At 36.8% G+C, this 13,916-nt stretch overlaps 1 protein-coding gene and 1 non-coding gene across 5 annotated transcripts in view; both read left to right on the top strand.

Moving 5' to 3' along the window:
• RAD51B (RAD51 paralog B) overlaps positions 1–13,916 on the top strand; it is a 688,762-nt gene that overhangs the window by 72,875 nt on the left and 601,971 nt on the right. The window lies entirely within an intron of this gene.
• Positions 3,667–3,773, top strand: LOC117311493 (U6 spliceosomal RNA). The gene has a single exon (XR_004525689.1). It is a non-coding gene; the product is annotated as a U6 spliceosomal RNA (small nuclear RNA).

Here is a 13,916-nt window from a genome sequence, read left to right as displayed (position 1 = left end):
GTGCTGCTGAATTCTCTTAGCTTTAGCTTGTCTGTAAAGCTTTTGATTTCTCCATCGAATCTGAATGACATCCTTGCCAGGTAGAGTAATCTTGGTTGTATGTTTTTCTCTTTCATCACTTTAAGTATATCATGCCACTCCCTTCTAGCTTGTAGAGTTTCTGCTGAGAAATCAATTGTTAACCTTATGGGAGTTCCCTTTTATGTTATTTGTCGTTTTTCCCTTGCTGCTTTCAATAATTTTTCTTTGTCTTTAGTTTTTGCCAATTTGATTACTATGTGTCTCGGCGTGTTTCTCCTTGGGTTTATTCTGTATGGGACTCGTTGCACTTCCTGGACTTGGGGGGCTATTTCCTTCCCGATGTTTGGGAAGTTTTCGACTATAATCTCTTCAAAGATTTTCTCGGGTCCTCTCTCTCTCTCTTCTCCTTCTGCGACCCCTATAATGCGAATGTTGTTGAGTTAAATGTTGTCCCAGAGGTCTCTTAGGCTGTCTTCATTTCTTTTCATTCTTTTTTCTTTATTCTGTTCTGCAGCAGTGAATTCCACCATTCTGTCTTCCAGGTCACTTATCCCTTCTTCTGCCTCAGTTATTCTGCTATTGATTCCTTCTAGTGTAGTTTTCATTTCAAGTATTGTATTGTTCATCTCTGTTTGTTTGTTCTTTAATTCTTCTAGGTCTTTGTTAAACATTTCTTTCATCTTCTCGATCTTTGCCTCCCTTGTTTTTCCGAGGTCCTGGATCATCTTCACTATCATTATTCTGAATTCTTTTTCTGGAAGGTTGCCTATCTCCACTTCATTTAGTTGTTTTTCTGGGTTTTTTTTTCTTGTTCCTTCTTCTGGTACATAGCCCTCTGCCTTTTCATTTTGTGTATCTTTCTATGAATGTGGTTTTTGTTTGACAGGCTGCAGGATTGTAGTTCTTCTTCTGCTGTCTGCCCTCTGGTAGATGAGGTTATCTAAGAGGCTTGTGCAGGTTTCCTGATGGGAGAGACTGGTGGTGGGTAGAGTTGGCTGCTGCTCTGGTGGGAAGAGTTCAGTAAAACTTTATTCTGCTTGCCTGCTGATGGGTGGGGCTCGGTCCCCTCCCTGTTGGTTGTTTGGTCTGAGATGACCCAACACTGGAGCCTTCCCTGGGCTGTTTTGTGGGGCTAATGGCGGATTCTGGGAGGTCTCACGCCAAGGAGTACTTCCCAGAACTTCTGCTGCCAGTGTCCTTGTCCTCACAGTGAGTTACAGCCACCCCCCGCCTCTGCAGGAGAACCCCCAACACTAGCAGTTAGGTCTGGTTCAGTCGCTATGGGGTCACTGCTCCTTCCCCTGAGTCCTGATGTGTACAATACTTTGTGTGTGCCCTCCAGGAGTGGAGTCTCTGTTTACCCCAGTCCTGTCGAAGTCCTGAAATCAAATCCCACTAGCCTTCAAAGTCTGATTCTCTAGGAATTTCTCCTCCCATTGCCGGACCCACAGGTTCTGAAGGCTGACGTGGGGCTCAGAACTTTTACTCCAGTGGGTGGTCAGTCACTCTTCTTAATCACACTCCCAACAATGTGTACAAAACTCTGTGCTAGGCACTATGAGATCATAATGATGAATAAAACATAATCTTTGCCCTTAAGGCATGTATAAATAAGTTAATTGTAGGAGACAGATAGCTTTCTGTGGTGTAATGGAGAATGAAATAAGTACCTTGCCTACTGTTGTTTTTCTGTTTCTAACAGATTTGTAAATACCTTGGTACCCCCTTCTCTGTCCTTTACTTGGGACTACAGATTACACAGAGAGAAATAAAGGGAGGTAGCATAGATCTTCATAGGCTCCAGCTAAATTCTATCACGTCTAACCTTGACCCTTACTGTCCATTCTCATTCAGAAAGAGAGTGTTCTTTTGGAGACAGATAGTCGTTAAACTGATAAAGTATAAGCATAATTCGAAAGTTGAGTTGGTAGGAAGAAGTTAGAGATGAAAGCAAGTTGCAGCTCTTAGATTTTAGTGTTACTTTGCACATATTACATGGTGCCTTGATGTGTTTGTAGAATTTTCCAGTTGAGAATCTTAAGGTTGTGGTTGAGTGGCAAAGTTCAATTCTCAAGTCAGAACAGAGATGCAGAGAAATGAGGTGTTTTATCCAAGACTGCTCAAGACGTATTTGCATAACTGAATACTATCACTTGCTACTTCTCTCTTGGATTATTATTGCAGTGTGTTAATTTGTCTGCCTATCTCTTTTTCTGTCTAGGTACCTACATAATTTTCCTAAAGTATATCTCTGATCTCATCCTCTGATTAGAAGCATTGCATGGCACCATCTTTTTTATGGAATAAATCTACTAGAGTATCATCACTATGAGGGCAGAGAACTTAGCTGTTCTGTTCACACTTGTATCCTTTGCATCTAGGATGGTACGTGGCACAGAATAGTTACACCAATCAGTATTTGTTGAATGATTCAGTCTAAGTTCCTGATAGGATATTCAAAGTCCGCTTTCATATGCTTCCAACCTACGCCTGCTACCTTTCTCTTTGGTGCCGGCTGCTGGTCTATCCCTGTCACCCTCTGTTTATTCTAGCTGTGGATGCCCTTCTCTTTCATCTCTCCCTTTCTAAACTTTACTCTTCTTTCATGTCTGAGCTCTCAAGTTTTCTCTCTTTTCTGAGATTTTTGTGTCACTTGATTCTTAGATACCAATTGATTCTACACACAGGTTTTAGCCTCAATCAATTCTATCTTCTTTTGTAATACATATGGTCTTAACTTCTTAATTGGAACTTTAATCATTTATTGCTTTGCAGTGTTACTTAAATTTTTGTATGTTCATGTCTGAGCTCCTTAGTTATATTAGGAAGCTCCCTGAAAACAGAGCTATTTTTATGTATCCTTTAGAGCTGCTTATATAGAATAGTATCCATATTGAATAGTGTCATAGATTAAGTGTCCAGTATATATTTGTAGAATGATTGTATCACTTTTTCTAGTCATGCAATTTATGAAATGCATATTTAATTAAGTGCCTACTTGAGCTCTTACAATACCTAAAGGGAAAGCATTCTAGCATTCTTTATAAAAAGTGAAAAGATACTTGGAAACTAAACTTAGATCTCTCCCCCATCCCTTTTCCTTCTCCTTTAAAATTGATTTGTTCATAATTTGAAAGCTCCGTACCTTTAATTTAATATGATATATGAACTTCTGTGAGACATCATCAATCAGGATTTTATACAAAGAGCTGTGATCGTCAAGGTGGGAATTTAACATTAGTGCTCTCTGTATATACTATTACTCTAATGCCTTATTTAGAAGTTTAATAATATTGGATGATATTCTATTTTATGATTTTTAACTTATCAAAGGAGAGCATTGTAGAGAAATGGGATCTTGAGTTTAATGGAGTACTAACAGCTCACTGTTTGATTAAATTCAAATAAACAGTTTGAAATACAATCTTGGCTATATGAGAGGTTGCTCAAAGGATACTCTCTTGTGTTTTTTAAAGACAAAAATTATTGCTTTGGTTCATATTATTGTATGTCCTTTGTCTATCTTGAATGTGTTCATTGAGTTAATTCCACTTAACTTCCAAGTACATACATGTTGATATGTTGTTAGTGTTTTAATTTTACACTTTTTTTTTTTAATTTTACACTTTTAAAAACTTTGTATTAGTGCTCACTTCGGCAGCACATATACTAAAATTGGAACGATACAGAGAAGATTAGCATGGCCCCTGTGCAAGGATGACACACAAATTCGTGAAATGTTCCATATTTTTGTCTGTCATACAGAGTGAAGTAAGTCAGAAACAGAAAAACAAATACCGTATGCTAACACATATATATGGAATCTAAAAAAAAAAATGGTTCTGAAGAACCTAGGGGCAGGACAGGAATAAAGACGCAGACATAGAGAATGGACTTGAGGACACAGGGAGGGGGAAGGGTAAGCGGGGGTGAAGTGAGAGAGTGGCATGGACATATATACACTACCAAATGTAAAATAGATAGCTAGCGGGAAGCAGCCACATGGCACAGGGAGATTAGCTCGGTGCTTTGTGACCACCTAGAGGGGTGGGATATGGAGGGTGGGAGGGAGACATAAGAGGGAGGGGATATGGGGATATATGTATACATATAGCTGATTCACTTTGTTATACAGGAGAAACTAACACAACATTGTGAAGCAATTATACTACAATAAAGATGTTAAAAAAACAACTTTGTATTAAAAAAATTTTTTTATTCTGAGCTTAATTCTTTAACATCCTAAATCTTGATTTCTTTTTGGAAGCTTCTAGTTTTATCATTTCTGTTTTTCATCAGTTTGTTTAGCCAGTAACTTTATTTCTCAGGTAATTTATAATTTAGTAGAGCTAGAAGTCCTAGGCAAAGTTTTAGTCTTAAAAGAAAACAACTTTAATTACTGCAGTTAGAATGTTTTCCTTTATTGAGTATAAGAATTAAAGTAGGCATTTAATTGGCTTTATAAGACTTAAGGAAATTTTCCAAACATTTGAGTCTATGTAAACACATAACAGCTGTAGTTTAAAGGTTTTAACTGTCTTCCAATACAACTAAATTAATTTAAAATAGAGGATATTAAAAGTTAGGTATTTCTTTTGTTTTTTTAAGTATAATTGATTTTTTAAAAAAGATTATTTATTTGGCTACATTGGGTCTTCATTGCTGTGCATGGGCTTTCTCTAGTTGCCACAAGCAGGAGCTACTCTTCATTGTGGTGCGTGGGCTTCTCATTGTGGTGGCTTATCTCATTGTGGAGCACAGGCTCAGTACTGCGGGTTTCAGTAGCTGTGGCACGTGGGCTCAGTAGTTGTGGCTCGTGGCCTCTAGAGTGCAGGCTCAGTAGTTGTGGTGCACGGGCTTAGTTGCTCCGCGGCATGTGGGAGCTTCCTGGCCCAGGGCTTGAACCCGTGTCCCCTGCATTGGCAGGCAGATTCTTAATCACTGCACCACCAGGAAAGCCCTCTTATTTGTTTTGATTCTCTTAATGTTGATTCAGTCTCTGCTGGGAAGTGTCTTATTAAAAATAAAACATTAAATCAAATGATAGCTTTTTAATCCCTAATACTATTTTGATTGTTATAGGAGAGAAAAATAAATATATGTGGGTAGAAGGAGAACAACTGTTCTCGTTCTTACCATTAACGGTTTGAAAACCTAAACTTCTTTTAAAAGTTGATCATAAATGTTTGGGTTTTGAAGTCCCTTTTAAGATCAAGGACCTTATTTAGTATCTCAGAGTTTGTATTGTTTTACTGGCAAAAGTATGTAGTTGTTGAAATTGGTCTAGTTTATTTAAATCATCTTGAAATACTTGAAAGGCTGTAAATTATAAACAGCTGCACCTTATCGAGTACTTACTTTGTTCCAGGTATTGTAGTGAGTACATTTCAAACATTTTTCATTTAATATGTTAAATAACTTTATGAGGTAGGTTATATTATTCCTGTTTTATAGTTGAAGAAATTGAGGTTTGTAAGGGTTAAATAACTTTCCCAGAACCACACGGCTAGGTAAGTGGAAAGGGTAGGACTCAGATATGTCTGATTCCAACGCACATGTTTTTATTTCCAGTGGAACTTTGCTTCCTAATGCAGTTGTCAAAATTATTTTGCTCCCTTACTTCTTATTGTAATACTAAAAGCTGTTCAATACTCAGAATTCTTTCTTCCAAGGCTTTTTCAATGGGAAGTCTCACACTTTGCTTAATGCTTTGACTGTTGTTTGGAAGTGTAATGGTAGAAGTGCTTCTCTGTTAGTCGTATTGGTATTTCAAGTAAAAGAAATATTTGAATACTTGCAGCTTTGACTGCTTTTCCACTGCATATAAATTGTACATGTATGTTGAGTATAATTTAATGCCTTTTATCTGCTAGTGAATGTGCTAAAGACTTGTTGGGTTTCTATATTTTCCAGCTGGAATTGGCCAGTCATAGCTTAAATCCTGTGGTAAGTATGCTCTCTTAGGAAAATAATTCCTAAACACTTGTACTTTGTACCTCTCTTAGGGAACATCTGAAGTACAGACAGCCTCCTAAGATTTTGCTTTGAGGTTTAATGAAGACTTAATATGTGCTGTGACCGGACAGGAGACATTTCAGTTTCATGGCATTTCCAGATGTGTCCCGTAAAATTGAGTGTTCATGAATTTAATTAAAAGTTCCTAGGAACTTACAACTTAAGGTAGTTTTTATAAGCATCATGACTCAAAGGATCGTTAGTGTATATATTTGAGGGAGGGACAGTTTTGACTTGAACTGGAATAAAGTGATGCTTATAGTTACGATAACCAAAGTGCAGTATTTTAAGGCAATACTGAAAATGTTATAATGTGAAAAGTTTTTTTTTTAATGCTCCTAGTTTGAAGCTACTGCAGTTGGTTTCATTTCTTAGACTATATTGTAATGAATCTCTCTTCTGTTTTTCTCTGTGATCTTTAGCTTAGTTTACTGGGTTGTCCAATGACTTGAGACTGGCCTGCTCTACAGCCTTAGAAATGACAGTTCTCTGTTCAACAATAGACCTCTCCTTTCACTTTTCTCTTCCCATCTTTGGGAATCATGCTTTGAAGAAGTAAACATTTTATAGAAATAGCAAGATGCAGTAGAAAGTACCCCAGAATTTCAAGTCAGAAGATACGAATTTAAGTACCCAATGTATTTCAACTGTGTGATTATGGACCAGTCAATTCTCCTTCCTCAGCCTCAATATCCTTATCTGTAGAAAGGGCATAAAAGTTCTTGCCTCATAAGCTTTAATTTTATTATTACTAATAATAGTAATATTATTACTAATACTGTAGTAGATGAATAATAGTAAACACATATTGCTCAATTACTAACTTATAGAGATTTTTACAGTTAACAAAGCACTCATATATAATAATTTTATAGGAAGATCTATCTATCTATGAAAGGACTTTGTAAATTCTGAAGCACTATGTGAGTATTAGTTGATATTTTCATAACCAACTGAAGTGGCTGTTCTCAGCTTTAGTTATTAGAATGATGAATCAGAGTTGTTTAAATTTAGGTGACATTTCTGTTTAGCTAAAATAAACGTCTTGGAATGTTTTCTGACTAGTGTTAAGATTTATTTTTAAGTTAAATTGCAATAACATCTGATTTCTATATTACTCTTCTCATTGTTTAAAGAAATAGAGACTCGCTGAAAATCATGAGCGGTCAGGAGTACTTGGGGGCTAGTGTCATTTCTAGGAACTACAGTAGTGTTACTGTTCCACTAAGAGTAAGTTTATCATTTATTGCTAAATCAGTGTGATTATTTAAAAATAAATATTTAGCACTTTATGTTCACAAAGTACCCTGCAGTTGTTAATTAGCCTGCATCAGTGTTTATCTCTATAAAAGTCTGAGCTAGTGCCTGTATTGGTCAGCTTTGTACAGGATTTCCAAACACCATTGTGATGACTCAGTCTAACTCTGGGGTCAGTTGATATTTGTCTGTATATTTCAGGGCATTGTCAAAGCTTATTCCATTGTTCAGTCACACCATCATTTTCCCAGAGAAATTATTCTGAAAAAAAAAAACTGAAGAAAAAAATTATAAAACCTTTTCTGTGCGTTTGTTTCAGAACCTCACAGTTTCTAGGACCTAGAAGTTCTTTCTAAAGTATAACCTAAATATTTCCCTTCAGAAGTTAAATAGCTAATAGTTTTAAGGTAACTACTGATGAAGGCATTTTGTAATGAAATAGTCTTTGCCTTCAAGACTCATATATTCTACTAAGTGGATGTAAGACACATATTTAAGAAAATGTCAGTGTTGGTATGAGGTAGTAGATAATGAGTACTAACCAAGTGGTTGTGGCATGTACTGTTAGTTGCCTACCCAGTACTCACTTTCATCCTCCCATTGTTAATGGACCCTGATTATGTTTTGGTGGCAGTGTGTCCACCTTAGCTAAGTTCATGGCAATCATGTTCCCTGATTTCCCAGGTTCTTTGCAGCTGAAGATGGTCATGTGACCCAGTTCTGGCCAATCGTATCTGTTTTAGTTCTCTATTGCTGCTTAATAAATTATTCCAAAATGTAGTGACTTAAACAACAAATATCATTTATTATTTCTCCTGTGGGTCAAGAATTCATATAAAACCAGTGGTGACCACTTGTCTCTGTTCCACAATTTCTGAGGCTGCAGCTAGAAGACTCAAGACTGGGGACTGGGATTGTATTGATGTGAAAAGACTCCTTCCTGTTGTTTGGAAGTTAATGCTTGTGTTTGCTGCAAGCCCAGCTGGAATATTCACACGTGGTCTCATCGTGGTTTCTGGGTTCTAAGAGTTTCCTGAGAGAGAGCCCCCCAGATGGAAGCTGTATTCTTTTTATGATGGTGCCTCAGAAGTCACATATTATCACTTCTGCTGTACTCTGTTGGTCAAAACTATCACAAGTCCCCCTTTCAGATTCGAAGGGAGAGAATATGACCTCTCAGTTGGAGAAGTACCTATCACATTGTAAAAAGAACACGTGGGCTGGGATAAATATGATGGTGTGGCCACCTTTGGAAAATACAGTTTGCCACCACATTTAAGTGAAGACTTATTAGTAGGGAATGGGAAGCTTCTCAGGAAGCTTTTACTTTCCAGATAAAAGGGAAGTGATATTTCTGGCATGGTCCTTTGTTGCTTGTCCCTTCTTCCTGTCTTGAAGGAGCAGCAATCATCTGTGCTCATGATGTGATAAACCAATACACTAAGGATGTTGACGTCATTGGATGTCAGCCCTGGACTGTCTGCTTTCAGACGTTTTCTTATATGAGACAAATAAATACCTATTCACTTAAAGTGCTGTAGAGAGGTTTTCAGTTTTTTAATAGCCAGTCATAATCCCGAGATCTTAATGGTTGTCAATATTGAGTGTGCATAGAAATCACCTGGAGGGCTTGTTAGGGCTGACTTAAAGGGAGAGATGGAACTTGGGCTAGACAGGTAAAATTTGGACAGTTAGGATTAGGGAAGCAATTCAAGTATTACAAATGGAATGAGCAAATACATAAAAGCAAAAAAAGTGTAAATTTTCTTTTAAACTTCCGTTAAGTTAATCAGCTTACTCAGAGCAGCAGTTTTTACTGAGGGTAGGAAATTAGGTTAAATGGGAAATAATAACTAGATTAAGGAGGCCCTTGGAGGCCAGAGAGACATTTCTTTTTCATTTTGTAGGTAGTTAGATGCCCAGAACTTATTCATCAAAGGCTTGTACTCTTTGACCAACATTTGCTCATTTCCCCCACCCCAGCCCCTGTTAATCACCATTCTACTCTCTGTTTCTCTGAGTTTGACTTTTTTTTTTTTTTAAAGATTCCGCATATAAGTGAGGTCATACAGTATTTGTTTTTTTGTATCTGCCTTTTTCACTTAGCATAAGGTCCTCCAGGTTAATCCATGTTATTGCATATGACAGAATTTCCCTCTTTCTTATGACTGAACAATATTCATTCATTGGTTGACACTTAGGTTGTTTCTGTACCTTGGCTATTGTGAAAAATAATACCCTTAAAATTTTTATCTTTCACTAGATTTGTGTAGTGCAGAATTATGTAGTGACTTGAATTAGGTACCAATTAGAATTCAAGTTGAATAGCATTGATCCACATCTGGAGATAACTTTGTATAATAATTTATATTGTACATCATAGGTCTGATTTTGAATTAATAGTTCTCCCTTTATAACGTTAGTGCCGAATACAAGATAGAATCCTTTATAAAATAGTGAGCCCAACCTGTAAAATGATCACATTCCTTTAGTATTAGTAGTTTTAAAAAGAAGTCTCTTCTGTTAGTATATTATGACTGAGATGTTTGCCAAGTTTTTCTTAGGAGCAACTGTTGTGCAAGCTTTGAGCCCATATAGTTGACTCTAGCCTTTGCTTTCTGTTTACTAGCAGAGAGTGTTTTTTCTAGAGAATATTAAATTTCCTGAGTCTAGAAGTTCTGTGAGGTAGAGCAACATTGACGGTCAGATCACACAGCCCACATTTTTGGTATTGCTTTCAGAGACCTCTGACGCAGTTTTTGTGACCCTGATTTTTGTTTAAACTAAATAGTAGTTGTTTGGCATTTGTGACAAATCTTGTGGCTAAGTCTTTTTTAGACAGTTTTCTCCACAAATTGTTGGTCTGTGTTATTAAAGGGAAGTGTTTTTTTTTTTAAACAGTTTTATTGAGTTATAATTTACATACCATATAATTCACCCTAGGAGGAAGCCTTGCTTCCATGGAAAGATTGATAGATTTGAGACCAAAGCTCACATTTATCTATCCATTCATTTATTTATTTATATATCCCACATTATGAATTTATTTTCTATGTTACTGCTAGGCTACTATATATTCTATTGCCATTATTATTCTTATTATGCTATAATCTTATGCATTCTGTAGTAATAAACTTCTCTGTCATTTTAGATTGATAAGTATTTTGAAATTATTTTTATAGTTATACTGTAATATGAATTCTAATAGATGAAAGAGCTTTGAAAGCCATCCTACAAAAGATAGTAAAGATTTTGATGATTTCCCTGTCTAGTGAGATTTCTAACAGCTGGAAAAGTTGATGCACTGGATTCAGAACCAAATGATAACATTGATGGGATGAGGGAGGAAAATATTTATTTATATTGGATGTTGTTTATAGCCTACTAAGCATCTGTTCCTCTTTCTTCCTTCCTAACGGACCCATGATTTTTTCAGGATTCCTCTACTTCCATGTAACCAATAAGCATCAGGAAAGCTGATTTCACCTCAGTTCAGGGGTGGGCCTGGTTGGTCCAAAGGTTACTTTGCCGCTTGGTGGTTCAGGGATGAGCACATGACCTAATCCTTGCAAATAGGATGCAAGGAAATTTTTTTAAGCTTTGGGGCTGTTCTTCCTTGCTCTTAAGAGAGATCCATGGGAAGCCACTCTGTATCTTCTGTGGAACATGACCAAGGAAACATGTAGCCCTGATTACTGTTATCATCCATACAGTACCCAAGAAGGTGGAGCCAACCTTAAGATGAAGCTGACATTTTGGAGATAGATAAGCTATGGATTCTTTTTTTTTTTTTTTTTTAATATTTATTTGGTTGTGTTGGGTCTTAGTTGCAGCAGGCAGGCTCCTTAGTTGCAGCTCGTAGGCTCCTTAGTTGTGGCATGTGAACTCTCAGTTGCGGCATGCATGTGGGATCTAGTTCCCTGACCAGGGATGGAACCCAGGCCCCCTGCATTGGGAGTGCAGAGTCTTAACCACTGTGCCACCTGGGAAGTCCCAAGCTATGGGTTCTTGATGACATTATTGAACAGTCTTATCTCTGGGTTTCCAGATATGTTAATCTATGTATTTCTTTATGGTTTAAATCCCTGGTATGGAAACTGTGGTCCATGGACTGGCATCATCAGCATCACCTGTGAGCTTGTTGGAAATGAAGAATTTCAGGGCCTACCCTAGTCCTACTGAATCAGAATACACACAAAAGCTGGAGAAGTGTTATTTTAAGCCACTTTGAGTTTTTGTTTACTTACCAATGAAAGCATCCTACTATGACATTGTAGAGTTTTTTCTCGAAGGAGCTACAGCCTCCTCCAAGCATGCCATGTAGAAATAATGGGGTTGGGGGAGGCATCATTTCTGATTGTAAAAGAAACAGCATTTACTGAATCATGATACAGAGTTTAAAAAATTCTCATCACACTTTGACTGATGTATGGGTTTTTTGGGTTGTTTTCATAGTTATTTTTAGATGAAACCTAAAACTGAAGTCCTTACTACTTGTGGTCACAAAGACCCTAATGTTATTTTTGGCGAGTCAGGAGATGTGCGCTTAGCTGTGCTGGCTGAAAGCCAGCTCGGAGAGTTGCATCTTACCTCCCCTGGGATTACCCCTTCCCATTCTCTCCTCAGTCCCATTCCTATTTCAACTAGTTAGAGTTTTGTACTGCATTTCTATTCCAGAACCATTAACCCATTAACCTCTGGGGAGTTCTTCTTGCAAACTGCTGCTTTTTAGACCAGATGTATGTTTCAGTTACATGAATAGAGAAAATAATTTTGTCCCCCTGCTGTAAATTGTAAATTATTGGTATATATGAGGGTTAAAGATAGCATGAGTAAATTAAATCCACTAGCAATTTAGGAATTTTATTTTAGAATTTTTTTTCTTCCACTTTTTGTGCAGAATGACATGCAGCATTCCAAAAAAGCAAAACAGATTATAAAATTATACTTCTTCTTTGTCCATTTTTCTAGAGGCCTTAATGAGCCTGTGGCAGGATAAATTGGATAATTCAATTCACAAATTAGTTGATCATTTATGTAATTAATTGAGGATGAATGGTATCTGGTATGCTTTACAGTGAGAACTAGCAAAGGTCTGTATTTAATCAGAAAGTTGCTAGCTCTAAAAGGAGTACTTTTAATGGTAATACCACTATGCCAATTGATTTTATTATTGTTCTTGGCTGAGTTTTTACTGTGTTAGGCATTATGTTAGTTACTATGAAAATTTCTCTCTGATCCTTAGAGTTACTCTAAAAGGTAGACCATTTTATCCGCATTTTAGACAATTGAGGCTAGAGGGAGTAAGTAACACTCCCAAGATCATATAGTTAGAGCCCAGGACTGGTGCACCCAAGCTCATTCAGGTCCTCAAGGAGTTTGATTTCTACTGAGTGGGAGACTGACATGTAAACAGTACACTGTAATACAATGAGAGATAAAGTAACATTTTTAAATGAAGAAAAATTTAAAGATAGAGATACAAATGTAGAGGAAGAGGGGATTAATTCTAATCCGGAAGAGCATGAAAAAGGTAGTTCATCTTCCTTCCTATTTCTTTAGTTCCTTGATAAGCTTCTCCTGACTTCTCTCATTCTCTTAATGGTATCACCAGTTTTTTTCAGTAATTAAGACTCAGAACCTTTGATATGTTGATTTTCTTCATATTCTCACATTTTATCAATCTGTAAAGTCTTTCAGTTTTTTTTTTGTTTGTTTGTTCATCTTTTTTTTTTAATATTACCAGCTAAAGACTTCTATTTTATAAGTATTTTTTAAAGAAATGATTTATTGGTTCTATTGGAAGCATTCCTTTTTACGATTTTTTTTTAACATCTTTATTGGAGTATAATTGCTTTACAGTGGTGTGTTAGTTTCTGCGTTATAACAAAGTGAATCAGTTATACATATACACGTTCCCATTTCTCTTCCCTCCTGCGTCTCCCTCCCTCCCACCCTCCCTATCCCACCCCTCTAGGTGGTCCTGTTCATTCCCACTTCTATAAAGCCTAGTTTTATCTATCACTGTATCATGTAGGCCAGTAGTTATCAACCTTTGGTGCACGTAAGATTCATCTAATGGTGCTTTGTCAATGTACAAATAGATTTGATTCATTAATTTTTGGTCACAGGTGATTCTGACACACCTCAAAGTTGAGAATCAATTACCTAGGGCAGTGGTCCTCAAAATTTGATCTGGGACTCCCCAGGGTAGGGTGGGTGTCCCTGGAAATCTCTCAGGAGTATGCAAAGTCATAACTATCAATATTTTCATCGTTGTACTAAGATGTTATTTGCTTTTTTCATTGTCACTGATGGTGAAAAAACAATGAAGGGTAAATTTGTAGTGCTTTACTCAAATTAAGACAGTACTGCCAAACTATATTAGGCATTCTTCACTGCTACACACTTGTGAAAGAAATCTAGTTTTGCTTAAGAATGTCCTTAATGAATCAGTGAAAATTATTAATTTCATTAAATCTTACCACTTGAGTACATGTTGTATTATTACTCTATTTGACAATGCATGTGTGCATTCTGAAGTACAATGGTCTCAAGGAGGAGCACTTTTGCAGTTGTTTGAGAGCTAAACTATTTTTTTTCATGGAACACCATTAAAAAAA

This window comes from Tursiops truncatus, chromosome 2 (assembly GCF_011762595.2).
Source record: "Tursiops truncatus isolate mTurTru1 chromosome 2, mTurTru1.mat.Y, whole genome shotgun sequence".
Taxonomy (NCBI): domain Eukaryota; kingdom Metazoa; phylum Chordata; class Mammalia; order Artiodactyla; family Delphinidae; genus Tursiops; species Tursiops truncatus.
This window is presented reverse-complemented; position numbering and strand designations above follow the sequence as displayed.